This window comes from Bos indicus, chromosome 11 (assembly GCF_029378745.1).
Source record: "Bos indicus isolate NIAB-ARS_2022 breed Sahiwal x Tharparkar chromosome 11, NIAB-ARS_B.indTharparkar_mat_pri_1.0, whole genome shotgun sequence".
Taxonomy (NCBI): domain Eukaryota; kingdom Metazoa; phylum Chordata; class Mammalia; order Artiodactyla; family Bovidae; genus Bos; species Bos indicus.
The window spans coordinates 60106845-60122368 of NC_091770.1; the positions used below are offsets into that span (position 1 = coordinate 60106845).

Below are 15524 nucleotides of genomic sequence, written 5' to 3' on the forward strand. Positions count from 1 at the left end.
GCACTCTCTCAAGTCACTACTGGTGATATTTTTAGCAACTGGGCTACCACTTGTGGCTGAGACTATCCATGACCACATACCACTTGGACGGGGGAATCCTCCTTGACAGCAGGGAGGTATGTGGTCTAGTCCTCAAACTGAGTTTGTCATTTTAGTCCACTTCCAGAACCACTTGTGTCAGTGGGTCCTCTGGGCAGCAGATATCAAGGCAGGGTTAGAAACTCAAGAGGTTTATTGCTGATAACACCTATTAAAGGACAAAAGGGAAAAGGAGCAGGAGTAGTCAGGATAAATCTTTAGAGCGTGATACAGGTCTGACACCTGGAAAGGAGAAGGGAAAGGAAGAAAGACAGAATAGTAAGAGCCTTAAACTGAAGTATGGCTTTGACAAAATCTTGGCCATGCTTAGTTACCTATCTATCACCTCCCAGCCTATTTCAGGTGAAATAGACTGGGCGCTTCCTGGAGATGGTGGCTCTGGTGCGTAGTAACTGGAGGACAGAGGAGGGCTTCTGAGGTTTCGGTAATGATCTGTTTCTTAGTCTGGGTTTCATGTGTGTGGTCATTTTATAAAATTTTATCAAGCCCAGCTTTTATTTGTGAACTTTCATGAATATATGGTATATTTCTATTTTTTTTAAGTATTTTTTCTTAGGAAACTTAAGTTTCCATCGGTGTAGGACCTGTTACATAAATTATAGGACAGTCATACAATGGAATGATGAAATGGTTTTAAAATGATGATGAAAATCTATATTTACTGGTACTAAAGTATGTTTGTGATATAGCATTTTTAAATTAAAAAAGTGACAAAAAATATGTTCAATATGAAGCCTTTTACCAAAAATGTAATAAGGCATATTTTTGTACTTAAAGGATTATGGGTATTTTACATAAAATATTAATAGTGGTTACTTTGGACAGTATATTAATGATTATTATTTTATCTTTTTAATGTAGTTTTTAAATTTTTATAATGAAAATTTAATACTTTTCTAGTCAGATCTCTTCCCCAAAAAGCATTTAAAAATAAATAAATTGGCCTATGTTTTAAAATAAGTAATGAATCTATCTTTCAAGGCTCACACTGAGCATCTACAATGAACAGAACTTTGTGCTAGGTTTTTACAGAAATTAAAAAAATTTTTTTTTTAATTTTTTTATGAGGATAAACTTTGGGAGTTTATCCTCTTCTTAGAGACGTGACAGACACACACAGAATTAGAGAGTTAGTTTACAGTCAACAGCCAGGTTATGAGATCCTATCCTTTAGGGTAGGGAACAAAAGCTTTTTTTTATTGGGACTTCCCTAGTGGTCCAGTGGCTAAGACTGCACACTCTGAGTGCAGGGGGCTGGGTTTGATCCCTGGTCAGGGAACTAGATCCCATATGCCACAACTAAGACCTGACGCAGCCAAATAGATAAGCTTTTTTTTTTTTAAAAAAAGCTTATTTATCTATGTGCACCCAGGGTCTTTTGGCATCACCTGGAATATGATATTGAAGTTCCATATGTATTGAAGATATTAATGAATAATAGATTAATTTAAAAAAAAGAATGTCAGATGAGTAAAAGGCATTTGGGACTAGGGAATTGTATGGGATGGCTACAGAACTGGCAATGTCATCCATAATCACGCTTCAGCCTGAATCCTTACCTCCTACCCTTACTTCTTTCATGAGTTTTAGACAAATATTTATAACAGCAAACCTGATGCTGATACCTGGCTGTTCCAAAGACTCCTGCAATGTTCAAGGTTGAACTCATTTTCCCACCAATCCTGTTCTTCCTTCTCCTGCTGCTAATGCCACTCAGACCAGAATCCATAGAAGTCATCTTGGACTTCATCTTCTCCCTCAGTTTTCACATTCAGTTTGTTATTAAAATGTTATTTCTACTTCTTGGATCACTTTGGAATTTCGACTTTCCTCCCCTCCAGTTTCTTCCCTCTGGTCATTCTACCTTATTATCTGTTGTCTCTGTCATTGCTAAGTTGATTTTTCTATAATAAAATGCAAATTTAATCACAATTCTCTTGCTTAGGGTTGTCTAATACCTCTTTGCTTCTGTTGTAAAACCCACACTCTTTGATTAGCTTGGCTTACACTGTCTTCCACAATTGGTCCTTTCTACCTTGTCCATCTCCCTGCAAGGCTGGGAGCTTCTGGTGTTGGGGATTATATTCTCTTCATCTTCATCATTCCAGTGCCTAACACAGCTTTAAGAACCCAATAAAGTTTTCCTAAATGAGTGGATGCAGAGGTAAGCCCTGAAGTAGGCTTTGAAGTTTGGGCTAAGTGGATAAAATATAGATAGAGGATCTAATCTGGATCCTTTACACAATTATTGAGTTCCTAAGGTGAGCTTATTGATGAAAGACATTCCTTGTCATTAATTTTTGTATCTCCATAACCTTGCAATGTTTAGCATATAATAGATGTTCAATACATATTGGATTAATTAATCAATAAATTGATGAATGTTATTGTGTATTTAGCCAAGTGAGTATTTCTTTTGGGAAATGTAATGCTTAATTAACTACAGAGCAACTTATTTGGGGAACAGATGAAAACTCCATTAATACTTTGTGACAAGGCTACTATGCTGGCCAGATATCTGAGCAAACAGACGGCCCTGAAGGCAATTTAATAGGGCATATTTTTTATTGACCAGAATAGGGACCTGCTGTTGAAGAGGACACCTGCCTTCCTGAGGTCAGCAGCTCCAGCATTAGATTTAATAACTGTAACCAGATCTGGCTACAGGTGCTGCCAGCACAGGGCTATCCCAAGGTGTCATTCAGTTCAGTTTAGTTCAGTTGCTTGGCCGTGTCCGACTCGTTGCAACCGCATGGACTGCAGCACACCAGACCTTCCTGTCCATCTCCAACTCCCAGAGTTCACTCAAACTCATGTCCATTGAGTTGGTGATGCCATCCAACCATCTCATCCTCTGTCATCCCCTTCTCCTCCTGCCTTCAGTCTTTTCCAGCATCAGGGTCTTTTCAGTGAGTCAGTTCTTCGCATAAGGAGGCTAATTTTGGATAAATACCTCCTGGAGGCTTTTAGTATTTCAAAATGAAGACTGTATGCTCTAAGAAGTCATAAAAATTACTGGAGTTTCCATTTTCAGTAGATAGTTAAACTCATATCTTTTATAGTTTGGACATGTAATGGACATGTTGACATTAATACTTATATTGAGGTTTAGAAGTCAAATATTTTACTAAGAACTTGTAAAGGTCCTAGGAACTTGCTTGCAAAATACCGTGTTATAAAAAGTGACCCTGGTGCAATATAATCACTCCTTTCGGAGAACTTGCAAGTAAATTTAGTTAAAGCTTCTGCCAGCATGATTCTAGCTTAGGGAATAACAAGGATATCTTCGGTTGCCAGTTGATCTTATCTGCTGCTTCTCCTGCTGCCTAATTTGGAGAAACTCCATTTTGCTGCATGTTCAAGTCTCTGGATTATTGTACCTTTGGACTTTTTTTCTCCATGTATTTGTTTCTCTGGAGCTTTTGAGGAAACTTTGTGGTCTGTGATATAGTGCCTTTTACTCAAACTACAACAGGGTAAGCTGGTTAAAATATCAACAGTCAAGACTTTGTAAAGATTTTTTTTTTCTTGACAGAAAGGGTATTAATCAACTCATTAGTTAAATGAAGAGATTAAAACTTAATAACAACCTTGGCTAATCTTCCATCATTAAGTCGGAATGTGGCTAAAGGCTTTCTACTGTCATGCCAACACAAAATGCTTTTCTTGCTTCCAGTTTAACTAGCTAGTAACTTCAACAAATAAAGCTTAAATCTTAAATTGAGATGGTTTTCTTTTGGCCCTCTGGGGCAGAAAATGGAGAAGTTTTCAGACTAACAACTTTATTTGAAAACAATTTGAAATGCCTCTGAGTAATTATGAGCAAGGGCTTCTCAGGGGTAAAGGGGTTCAGTGGTAAAGAATCTGCCTGTCAATTCAAGAAGATGCAAGAGATGCGAGTTTGATACCTAGGTTGGGAAGATCCCCTGGAGGAGGAAATGGCAATCCACTTCAGTATTCTTGTCTGGAAAATACCAAGGACAGAGGAGCCTGGTGGGCTACAGTCCCTGGGGTCACAAAGAGTTGGTCACGACTGAGTGACTGAGAATGCAGGCATGCAATTATGAGCAAAGCTGGTCATCTGGTACTCTCTCAACGTTAGTCAGGAGCAAATGCAGCCTTCTTGGAGTTTGATACCTATGAATATTCATGAGGAGCAAGGTATCCTAGTGGTTAAAAGCACCAGTTCTGAAATCTGATGTACTGGGTTTGAGTCCTAGGTCCACTGCTCACTAGTTATGACTTGTGCAAGTTAATTAAAATCTCATTGGTTAAGTAGTGAAAGTTTCTCAGTCGTGTCTGACTCTTTGCAACCCCATGGACTATACAGTCCATCGAATTCTCCAGGCCAGAATACTGGAATGGGTAGCCTTTCCCTTCTCCAGGGGATCTTCCCACCTAGGGATTGAACCCAGGTTGGTGGATTCTTTACCAGATGAGCCACAAGGAAAGCCCAAGAACACTGGAGTGGGTAGCCTATCCCTTCTTCCCAACCCAGGAACCGAATCAGGGTCTCCTGCATTGCAGGCAGATTCTTTACCAACTGAGCTATCAGAGAAGCCCATTGTGTTAAAAGGGAACAATAATAGCACCTACTAGCCTAACACAGTGCTTGGCACAATAGCAAGTGCTTGGTAAATCTAATTAGCAATAATAATAATAAGCCGTGGCAGCAGAAAAACCTTTCACCTACAAGATTTTGTACTAAGTTTCGAGAATACAAAAGTATGTAAGATATGTGTTCCATCCTTCTCAGGCTGATTAGAGAGAAAGGATACATATACACATATGTTTATTAGACATATATATTAATAATAAGTTGAGCATCACAGCTGTGAGTGGGTGAAGGGAAGGTTTGTTGAGGAAGAAAGACAGGAGCTTGACCTTGGAGGAAGGGCAGGATCCAGATATGTTGACTACAAGACTGGGTGCATTCTCAGAGCTGTCAAAATTGCATAACTGACTCTTCTTGTCAATCTCCTTGAACATCTCAGGCACTTCAAAGGCTAAGAATTCATGGGGCAGGGAGGTAGGGGCAGTTAAAAGGTCTTTGGCTGTTTTTGTTTTTAAACTGGATGTTTTCAGTTTGGTCATTTGAAAACAAAGATTTGTTGCTAGCTTAAAAATACTACTTTTCCTTAAGTAAATATTTTCTAGAATGAAGAATGGAAATAATCCTCTGCCACAAGAAAAAAATATGCTATATTTTTGCTCTCTCGCCTCCCCGCTTCCAAGATGACCAAGAAAAGAAGGAACAATGGTCATGCCAAAAAGGGCCACGGCCACATGCAGCCTATTCACTGCACCAACTGTGCCCGATGCACGCCCAAGGATAAAGCCATTAAGAAGTTCATCATTAAGAACACTGTAGAAGCTGCAGCCGTTAGGGACATTTCTTTCTTTTTTTTTTTTTTAACTTTAAAATGTTTAATTTCATATTGGAGTATAGTGCCTTTACATTGTTGTGTTAGTTTCAGGTGTATAGCAAAATCATTCAGTTATATATATATATATACATACATCTATTCTTTTTCAGATTCTTTTCCCATATAGGTTATTACAGAGTATTAAATAGAGTTCCTTGTGCTATACAGTAGGTCCTTGTTGATTATCTATTATACTTATTAGTGTATATATGTTAATCCCAACCTCCTAATTTATCCCTCCCCCTGCCTTTCCTCTTTGGTAACCATAAGTTTGTTTTCTAAGTCCGTGAGTCGTTTCTGTTTAGTAAATAAGTTCATTTGCATTATTTTTTAGATTCTACATATAAGTGATATCATATAGTATTTGTCTTTCTCTGTCTGACTGACTTCACTTAGTATGATAATCTCTAGGTCCATCCTTGTTGCTGCGTGCATGCATGCTAAGTCACTTCAGTGCTGTCTGACTCTTTGCAACCTTATGAGCTGTAACCTGCCAGCTCCTCTGTCCATGAGATTCTCTAGGCAAGTATGCTGGAGTGGGTTGCTGTGCACTCCTCCAGGGGATCCCCTGACCCAGAATCAATATAGTGAAAATGAGTATACTACCCAAAGCAATCTCCCTATCAAGCTCCCAACGGTATTTTTCACAGAACTAGAACAAATAATTTCACAATTTGTATGGAAATACAAAAAACCTCGAATAGCCAAAGCAATCTTGAGAAAGAAGAATGGAACTGGAGGAATCAACCTGCCTGACTTCAGGCTGTACTACAAAGCTACAGTCATCAAGACAGTATGGTACTGGCACAAAGACAGAAATATAGATCAATGGAACAAAATAGAAAGCCCAGAGATAAATCCATGCACCTATGGACACCTTATCTTTGACAAAGGAGGCAAGAATATACAATGGATTAAAGACAATCTCTTTAACAAGTGGTGCTGGGAAAACTGGTAAAAGAATGAAATCACTTGTAAAAGAATGAAACTAGAACACTTTCTAAAACTATACACAAAAATAAACTCAAAATGGATTAAAGATCTAAACATAAGACCAGAAACTATAAAACTCCTAGAGGAAAACACAAGCAAAACACCCTCCAACATAAATCAAAGCAGGATCCTCTATGACCCACCTCCCAGTGTATTGGAAATAAAAGCAAAAATAAACAAATGGGACCTAATTAAACCTAAAAGCTTTTGCACAACAAAGGAAACTGTAAGCAAGGTGAAAAAGAGCCGTCAGGGACATTTCTGAAGCGAGTGTTTTCAATGCCTATGTGCTTCCCAAACTATATGTGAAAATACATTATTGAGTGAGTTGTGCCATTCACAGCAAGGTAGTCAGGAATCGCTCTCAGGAAGCCTGGAAGGACCGAACACCTCCACCCCGATTTAGACCTGTGGGTGCTGCCCCACATCCTCCACCAAAGCCCATGTAAGGATCCAAGTCCTTAAAGACTGAAGAAATACTGGTTTCTCTGAAAAGACAATAAAATGGAAATTATACTTTATGTAGCATGTTGAATATATGTTGCCAGATGGAGTGGGGGTTGTGTGCATCTTATTTCAGTCTTTGGTCTCCCCAGTTTGCATAGCTTAGGGTGGGGGTGAGGAATTAGGGCATCTATGTTTGATTAATTTAGCCTGGCAAATGGCTTAACCTGGTGTCTTAAAAATGAGGAGGAAACTAGCAGAGTGAGGAGTGCATCAGGAAGTGACTTAGACTAAGGTGTGCATTCCTCTTGTGGCAACATGTTCAAATCAGTCGCTCAGTCGTGTCTGACTCTTTGCGACCCCATGAATCGCAGCACGCCAGGCCTCCCTGTCCATCACCAAATCCTGAAGTTCACCCAAACTCATGTGCATCAAGTCGGTGATGCCCATCCAGCCATCTCATCCTCTGTCGTCCCCTTCTCCTCCTGCCCACAATCCCTCCCAGAATGAGGGTCTTTTCCAATGAGTCAACTCTTCACATGAGGTGGTCAAAGTATTGGAGTTTCAGCCTCAGCATCAGTCCTTCCAATGAACACCCAGGACTAGTCTCCTTTAGGATGGACTGGTTGGATCTCCTTGCAGTCCAAGAGTCTTCTCCAGCACCACAGTTCAAAGGCATCAATTCTTCAGCACTCAGCTTTCTTCACAGTCCAACTCTCACATCCATACATGACCACTGGAAAACATGAAGACTTTAATAAAAGTCCACAACTTGAATAGCATAAGGGGATCTGTATTCAGGTCCTTAACCTCGTCAAGTTTACCTGCTTACCTTGATCTGCTGCTAAGCCAATCACTCAGCCTTCATCTTTCTGTGGTACATTGCTCTATGGGGTGACAATGCCCTGAATGCCAGGCATTTGGAGAAATTTGTGGAAGTCCCACAAGAGGGGAAAGAGAGGAGTTGGTGCAAAAAGTCTGGTAAAAGGCTGGAGTCTGTGTGACAACCGCTCATTTGTTCCAGAATTCAGAAATTAGAGGGTTCCCAGCTAGGAACACACAGTTGACCCTTTAACAACATGGGTTTAACTGCAGGGGGTGGGGGTTGTTTTGTTTTCAGTAAATACATACTACACGATCCACAGTTGGTTGAATCCTCAAGTGTGAAAGTACAAACAGATACAAAAGGCTAACTCTAAAATTAATCATATGAGGATTTTTGAAGAGATGGTGCCCCTAACCAATGCTTTGTTCAAGGGTCAAATGTACGTGTATATTTGAAAAATTAATATGTAAATAGTTTGCTAAGGACTTTGCTGGTTAGGTTATATGATTTTTTCCTTAAGGTAAACGAGTAGCTTGGAAGTTTTGATTAAAGTACATATTGATCTGGGAAAGAAAGCTGAGTGCCAAAAAATTGATGCTTTTGAACTTCGGTGTTGGAGAAGACTCTTGAGAGTCCCTTGGACTGCAAGGAGATCCAACCAGTCCATTCTAAAGGAGATCAGTCCTGGGTGTTCATTGGAAGGACTGATGCTAAAGCTGAAACTCCAATACTTTGGCCACCTTATGCGAAGAGTTGACTCACTGGAAAAGACTCTGATGCTGGGAGGGATTGTGGGCAGGAGGAGAAGGGGATGACAGAGGATGAGATGGCTGGATGGCGTCACCGACTTGATGGACATGAGTTTGGGTGAACTCTGGGATTTGGTGATGGACGGGGAGGCCTGGCGTGCTGTGATTCATGGGGTCATAAAGAGTCAGACACGACTGAGCGACTGAATTGAACTGAACTGAACTGTTCTGGGGGAAAAAAATTATGCTATATTTTATAGTAAAAGTATAAACATGCCTACCTTTCTTTGAGATAACATAAGCAGATATATCCTTGGTCCTGAGATATAATAAAAACTCTGGACTATTCAAGTTTATGAACAGCTTAATAAATCATGCTTAAGGAAAAGTGTGTGGTCCAATTTAGTCCAGGGGAAATATGATAGTGTGTGATGAGGGTGACAGCAGTGAAGAGGGGGAGAAGTGTATAGATTCATTTTTACAGACAGCCTATTTTAGACATGATATATTGAAGCTAATAGATAATATTTTCCAAAAAGACTCTTCTCTAGAGACAATAAAGATATTTGGTGCTCTATCATAACCAGAAACTTAATCAAAAGATAGTAAAAAAAAAAAAACAAACAAACAATGACATGCTGCTGGTGGAGCTACTAAAATATCTTATCTTGAAACCATACTCATTCATTTATTCTTTTATTCATTAAAAAATTAATATATTATGTTTCTTTCTATGTGCCATGCAGTATGTGTTAGGTATTGCATATCCAATTGTGAATAAAATAGATGTTTCCTTCTCTCATGGAACTGGAAGAAGACAGACAATAAAATATCACTATATAATTGTATATTCATCCATTTATTTCAAGAACTAATTCTTTTAAGACTTTTTCTGATGTGGATCATTTTTAAAGTCTTTGTTGAACTTGCTACAATATTACTTCTGTTTTCTATTTTTTGGTTTTTTGGCCCCAAGGCATGTGGGATCTTAGTTCCCTGACCAGGGATCAAACCTGTATCCCCTGCATTGAAAGGCAAAGTCTTTTTTTTTTTTTTTTTTCACACTATAGCATGTTTAATGAACTTGCAAAAGAGAAAACAGGTCAAAGGAAGGTGGAGAAAGTTTCCCTTTTCATTAGAACCTAGGGGCTCCGTAATCATCTGGCATCCGCTCAATGTTGTGCCTATGGTTAGAAATGTACATGATGGGAACTCCAGGGATCTTCCAGATTCTTCATTTAAGGTCCCGGTCAACTGTGGCCACAATGTAACACTTGTGCTGAGTTACTCTTTGTACTAAGCAGTCATCTGCATAGATTCCTTTTTGTGTACACGGTAATCGTTCAAATCTTGGATCCTTGGCAATCCTTAAAGCCACTCTATATTTCTGCCCTAATTTCTCAGTTTCAGCCATTACACAGTCAGTTATACAAGGGATACACTTGGCATACAGACAGTCCATCATTGACTGCACTAAGTCCAGTTTGGCCTTAATGGAAAAGTTGATAAAGTTGGTATCAACCAGGATGTGGTAAGGTGGGCCCAGCTGTGTGTTATATTGGAAGAATAAGCAGGAAGGGTGTTGGGGGACTTCTCTTTCCTTGAGTGCACTGGGATCTTTCTTTTCTTTCTTTTTCGGTTTTAATCTATCCTTTTCTTTAAGCCTCTGATCTCTGAGACTAAGCATTCGCTTCATGGTCGCATACTTCCATGTTTTCTTTTGCTTCCCCATGTTCACGCCGCGCTCTTGTTTCTTCCCGGAAGGCAAAGTCTTAACCACTGGACCACCAGGGAAGTACCAAGAACTAATTCTTGAGCACATATTCTGTGTTGGGGAATATTTAGGGTTCTGGAGATAAAATGATGAGCAAAAATAGACTTGTTTCTGCCATCATGGGGCCTACATTCTGAAGAAAAAGGCAACTTAGGGTTACACTAAGATAGTAAAGTTATAACTATGTAAGAGCTAAGAAGGAATACAGAATAAGGAAATTTGACCTCACGAGGAGGTCAAGGGAGGCCTTCCTGAAAAAGTGAAGAATGGATGGAGAACTGAAGGATGAGGAAGAGTTAGCTGGCAAGAGGGGGGAGGGAAGAACATTTCAGATAGAAGGAAAAGCATGTTGCTGAGGCCATGGTATGTTATAGAGGCTGAAAGATGTTAAATTTGGCTCGAAGATAAACATTAATCCACGCAAGAGACAGGGAGGGAAGTTAGAGGTGAAGGAACTAACCCACAGAAGCTGTGAGAAGACAGTGTTTCAAAAAGGAAGTCATGGACAACAGAGTCAAATGTTGCTGAGAGGTTAAGTAATATGAGAACTAAGAATGTCTCCTGGATGTCACAACTTGCAGGTCATTGGTGAGTCCAGTGGAATGATGGGCCAGAAGCCAGAATGGAATGGTTTGAGAGTGAGTCAAAGGTGAGTGAGGAAATGTAGGGAGCAAGAGTATAGATTAGGAATCATATTTGGTCACATGTAATGGAACCTGATGACAGTAGCTTAACTAAATAGAGTTATTTTTCTCACATAGCAAGAATGACAGAGGGTGACATTCAGGCTGGTGCATGGTTCCGTGATGTCATTAATGTCCTAGAACCTTTCTTTCTGTTCTGTCATCCTCAGTGGATGGCTTTTTTGTTTTTTGGTTTTTTTCCAATCAGGAATTCAAAATGGCTACTCACTATCAAGCCAGTGCTACAGACAGAAGGAAGAAAGAAACATCAGGGGAAAGGTCTGGTACCTATACCAGGAAAGCAAACATCTTCTGTAAATCCACAGCTGACTTCACGTCATCTGTCAGAGCTGTGCCATGTGGACATTGCTAGCTGCAAGGGAGATTAGGAAATAAAACTCTTTAGTTTGACCCATGTACTTATACATACTTATATGCAGAGTACATCACGAGAAACTCTGGGCTGGATGAAGCACAAACTGGAATCAAGATTGCCAGGAGAAATATCAATAACCTCAGATATACAGACAACACCACCCTTACGGCAGAAAGTGAAGAAGAACTAAAGAGCCTCTTGATGAAAGTGAAAGAGGAGAGTGAAAAAGTTGGCTTAAAACTCAGCATTCAGAAAACTAAGATCATGTCATCTGGTCCCATCACTTCACGGAAAATAGATGGGAAAACAATGGAAACAGTGGCAGACTTTATTTTGGGGGGCTCCAAAATCACTGCAGATGGTGATTGCAGCCATGAAATTAAAACGCACTTACTCCTTGGAAGAAAAATTATGACCAACCTTGACAGCATATTAAAAAGCAGAGACATTACTTTGCCAACAAAGGTCCATCTAGTCAAAGCTATAGTTTTTTCAGTAGTCATGTATGGATGTGGGAATTGGACTATAAAGAAAGCTGAGCACCAAAGAATTGATTCTCTTGAACAACGGTGTTGGAGAAGAATCTTGAGAGTCCCTTGGACTGCAGGAAGATCCAACCAGTCCATCCTAAAGGAAATCAGTCCTGAGTATTCATTGGAAGGACTGATGCTAAAGCTGAAACTCCAATACTTTGGCCACCTGATGCGAAGAACTGACTCATTGGAAAAGACCCTGATGCTGGGAAACGTTGAAGGTGGGAGGAGAAGGGGACAACAGAGGATGAGATGGTTGGATGGCATCAAGTTGGTGATGGACAGGGAGGCCTGGCGTGCTGCAGTCCATGGGGTTGCAAAGAGTCGGACACGACTGAGCGACTGAACTGAACTGAGTTTGACCCATTGCTGCCATGAGAGAATCAGCTTCTGTGGGAAGAATGGGAGATGGATGTTGAGAAGGCAACCACTGCAGCTATACAGCATGTATGAATCACATGTTCAAAAAGTGTGTCACAGAGGGCAGGAGATAATAAGATGAAAGGATGATAGTTGGAAGGGGGAATGTGGGATTGAGTGACTTTTTTTTTTTTTTAATGGGAATGACTGGAATGTATTTAAAACTTGATAAGAAGGGTCTAATCAAGAAAGAGAAAGTTTAAACATACAAGAACAAAAAACTATAACTGACAGTGTAATGTTCCTTAGGAGGAGGGAATGGAATCTAAATGAGAAGTGCTGTCCTGTGCTTAATTGTTCAGTCATGTCCGACTCTCTGTGACCCAGTGGACTGTAGCCCACCAGGCTCCTCTGTCCATGGGGATTCTCCACGAAAGAATACTGCCATGCCCTCCTCCAGGGGGTCTTCCCAACTCAGGGATCAAACTCAGGTCTCCCGCATTACAGGCAGATTCTTTACCGCCTGAGCCACCAGGGAAGGACAGGCTCTCAGTTTTAACAACAGGAATGAAGAATGGTTTACATGCTTTATATTCAGAAATGGTGCTCCTATTTCCTCTATAATGTTGGAGGTGAGGTTTGCTATTGCCAATGAGAAGATAGAAAGAAGTGACCAGGGTTTTGAGAAATTTGAGATGTTAAAGTTTGAAATACCTGTTTTAGAGCAAAACTGACTCAAGTATAAAGGGCACAAATAAACTGCTATCAGGGAAATGTTGTTCCCAGTGACTTTCCTGAGAAATATATTACAGAATGAGCTTTAGACAATCAGAATGAATAGAAAGACATCAACAAAAGGCCCAGCGTTGAGTATTAAATATACAATGATTTACAGAACTACCCACACTTATGCCTATGCTCAACTGAATATTGTCCCATTTCCATGATTAAACACCATTTATTCAACAAAATATTGACTGAATATCCTCTACACACTAGATACTTATGCATGTTATGCAGCAAGCTAGAAGGAGTTGGGGTGGGTGAGAAATAGAGCCAGGGAGAGGGCAGCAATGAGAAAGCAACTGTTTAAAAAGGTGGACACACTCTTAACTGGGGAGGAATATAGAAGCCTTAACATCCAGGCCTAGGGTGAGTGGTTAAACTCCACCCACGAAATGGCATGCAAAGGGTGGTCTGATCTGAGGATAAGATAGGCAATCGTCATGGTGCCAGGGGCAGACCTAGAGTCAGATCAATTGGAAATAAGGGCACCTGGAAGAGAGGTCTAGCTATGAAGACAGTGGGTGCAAAGTTAGAGGGTGAAACAGGTTTTAGCAGGCCTGTTTCTTCTTGGTTGATTCTTCAAAATATCAGCTGAGAGGTGGCAAGAAACCTAGATGTTAGATCCCCTTAAGTAAAGGAGCCTGAGAGACTGATACAAGAAAATTTCATCTGCATAATGTTGCCCATATCAAGAGCTAGGCTACCCTGCATATGTCTATCTTATACTGCATAGTGCAGTAAGATATTTCTACCTCTATATTCTACTTACCACTAAGAATATTTCTATTAATATATTCTACTATCACTATGGAGAGACTATATCATACTCAACAGAGCAGACAGTAATAATAACAACCACTGTTTACTGTACATATATCAGACACTGTTCTAGATACATAATGGGCTATATTTCATCTTATCCTTAAAACAACCCTCTCAGCTATTATTGTTACTATTTACAAAGAAGAGGATGCTGAACCTGGTCCAGTAAGTTTAAGTTACTTTGCCCAGCGTCACATGGCTGTAAATGGCCAAACCAGGATTCTAGCCCATGTGTGACTCCAAACTTACCACTATCCCACAACTGTTACATCACGCTGTTCTGGTACAGTGCTGAACACTACATGTCACTTAATGATGTTAATGATTAATGATTTAATTGGTCTACATCTTTAGTAAGCAAAACTGAGATCTTAGCCCATTTCTCTGTTGCTAAAAATCACAGGACCATGCTGCCCTCTATCAGCTTCAGTGGCATTGGCCACTGGTAATTTTCAGAATGAATTTGACTTACAAAAGTACAAAAAACATTTTACTCAGCCTTACCACATATATTGGGCTTTGCTGGTGGCTCAGCTGGTAAAAAATCAGCCTGCAAGGTGTCTGAGGGAGACCTGGGTTCGATCCCTGGGTTGGGAAGATCCCCTGGAGAAGGGAAATGCTACCCACTCAAGTATTCTGGCTACCAACTCCAGTAGTCTGGTCGCAAAGAGTTGGCCACAACTGAACGACTTTCATTTTCACTTTTACCACATATATTATGAGCACTGAAGCTGACACATTTATACACACAAAAATCAATGCAAAAAATTTTAATGACTATTAATTCAATTTATGGTTCAGTTCAGTTCAGTTCACTCGCTCAGTTGTGTCCGACTTTTTGCAACCCCATGAACCACAGCATGCCAGGCCTCCCTGTCCATCACCAACTCCCAGAGTTTACCCAAACTCATGTCCATTGGGTCAGTGATGCCATCCAACTATCTAATCCTCTGTCATCCCTTCTCCTCCTGCCCTCAATCTTTCCCAGCATCAGGGTCTTTTCAAATGAGTCAGCCCTTCAGTTTGTGGTAAGGTCTAGTTATACTCATTGCAGCACTCACTTTTTCCATAACCTGTCACTTAAAACTTTATTTTCACTTCTAGAGGAGTTTAAAAAAAAGTGATTCAGGTTCTTTTACACTTTTGTTTCCTTATCGCTTATTTAATGGAAATCTTCAAAGATATACAAAAGTAGAGAAAATAGAGCCTCCAAGTATAACTCAGTTTCAACAATGATTATTTTTCCAATAAGTTTGATAACATGATTTCCAATGAGAGTTATCTTTTAAATCCTTTCTAATCTAATTACTACTTCATTCAGATAGTATCTCAGTGTTTCCACATTGATAGTATAATTGCTACTGCTGCTGCTGCTGCTGTGGCACTTCAGTCATGTCCGACTCTGTGCAACCCCATAGACGGCAGCCCACCAGGCTCCGCAATCCCTGGGATTCTCCAGGCAAGAACACTGAAGTGGGTTGCCATTTCCTTCTCCAATGCATGAAAGTGAAAAGTGAAAGTGAAGTCACTCAGTCATGTCTGACTCTATGCGACCCCATGGACTGCAGCCTACCAGGCTCCTCCGTCCATGGGATTTTCCAGGCAAGAGTACTGGAGTGGGTTGCCATTGCCTTCTCCAAGTATAATTGCTAC

At 40.2% G+C, this 15524-nt stretch overlaps 1 pseudogene; it reads right to left on the reverse strand.

Annotated features, from left to right (window-relative positions):
* Positions 1-1444: 1444 nt before the first annotated feature.
* Positions 1445-10485, reverse strand: LOC139185790 (rRNA-processing protein FCF1 homolog pseudogene; annotated as a pseudogene).
* Between the last annotated feature and the right edge of the window lie 5039 nt (positions 10486-15524).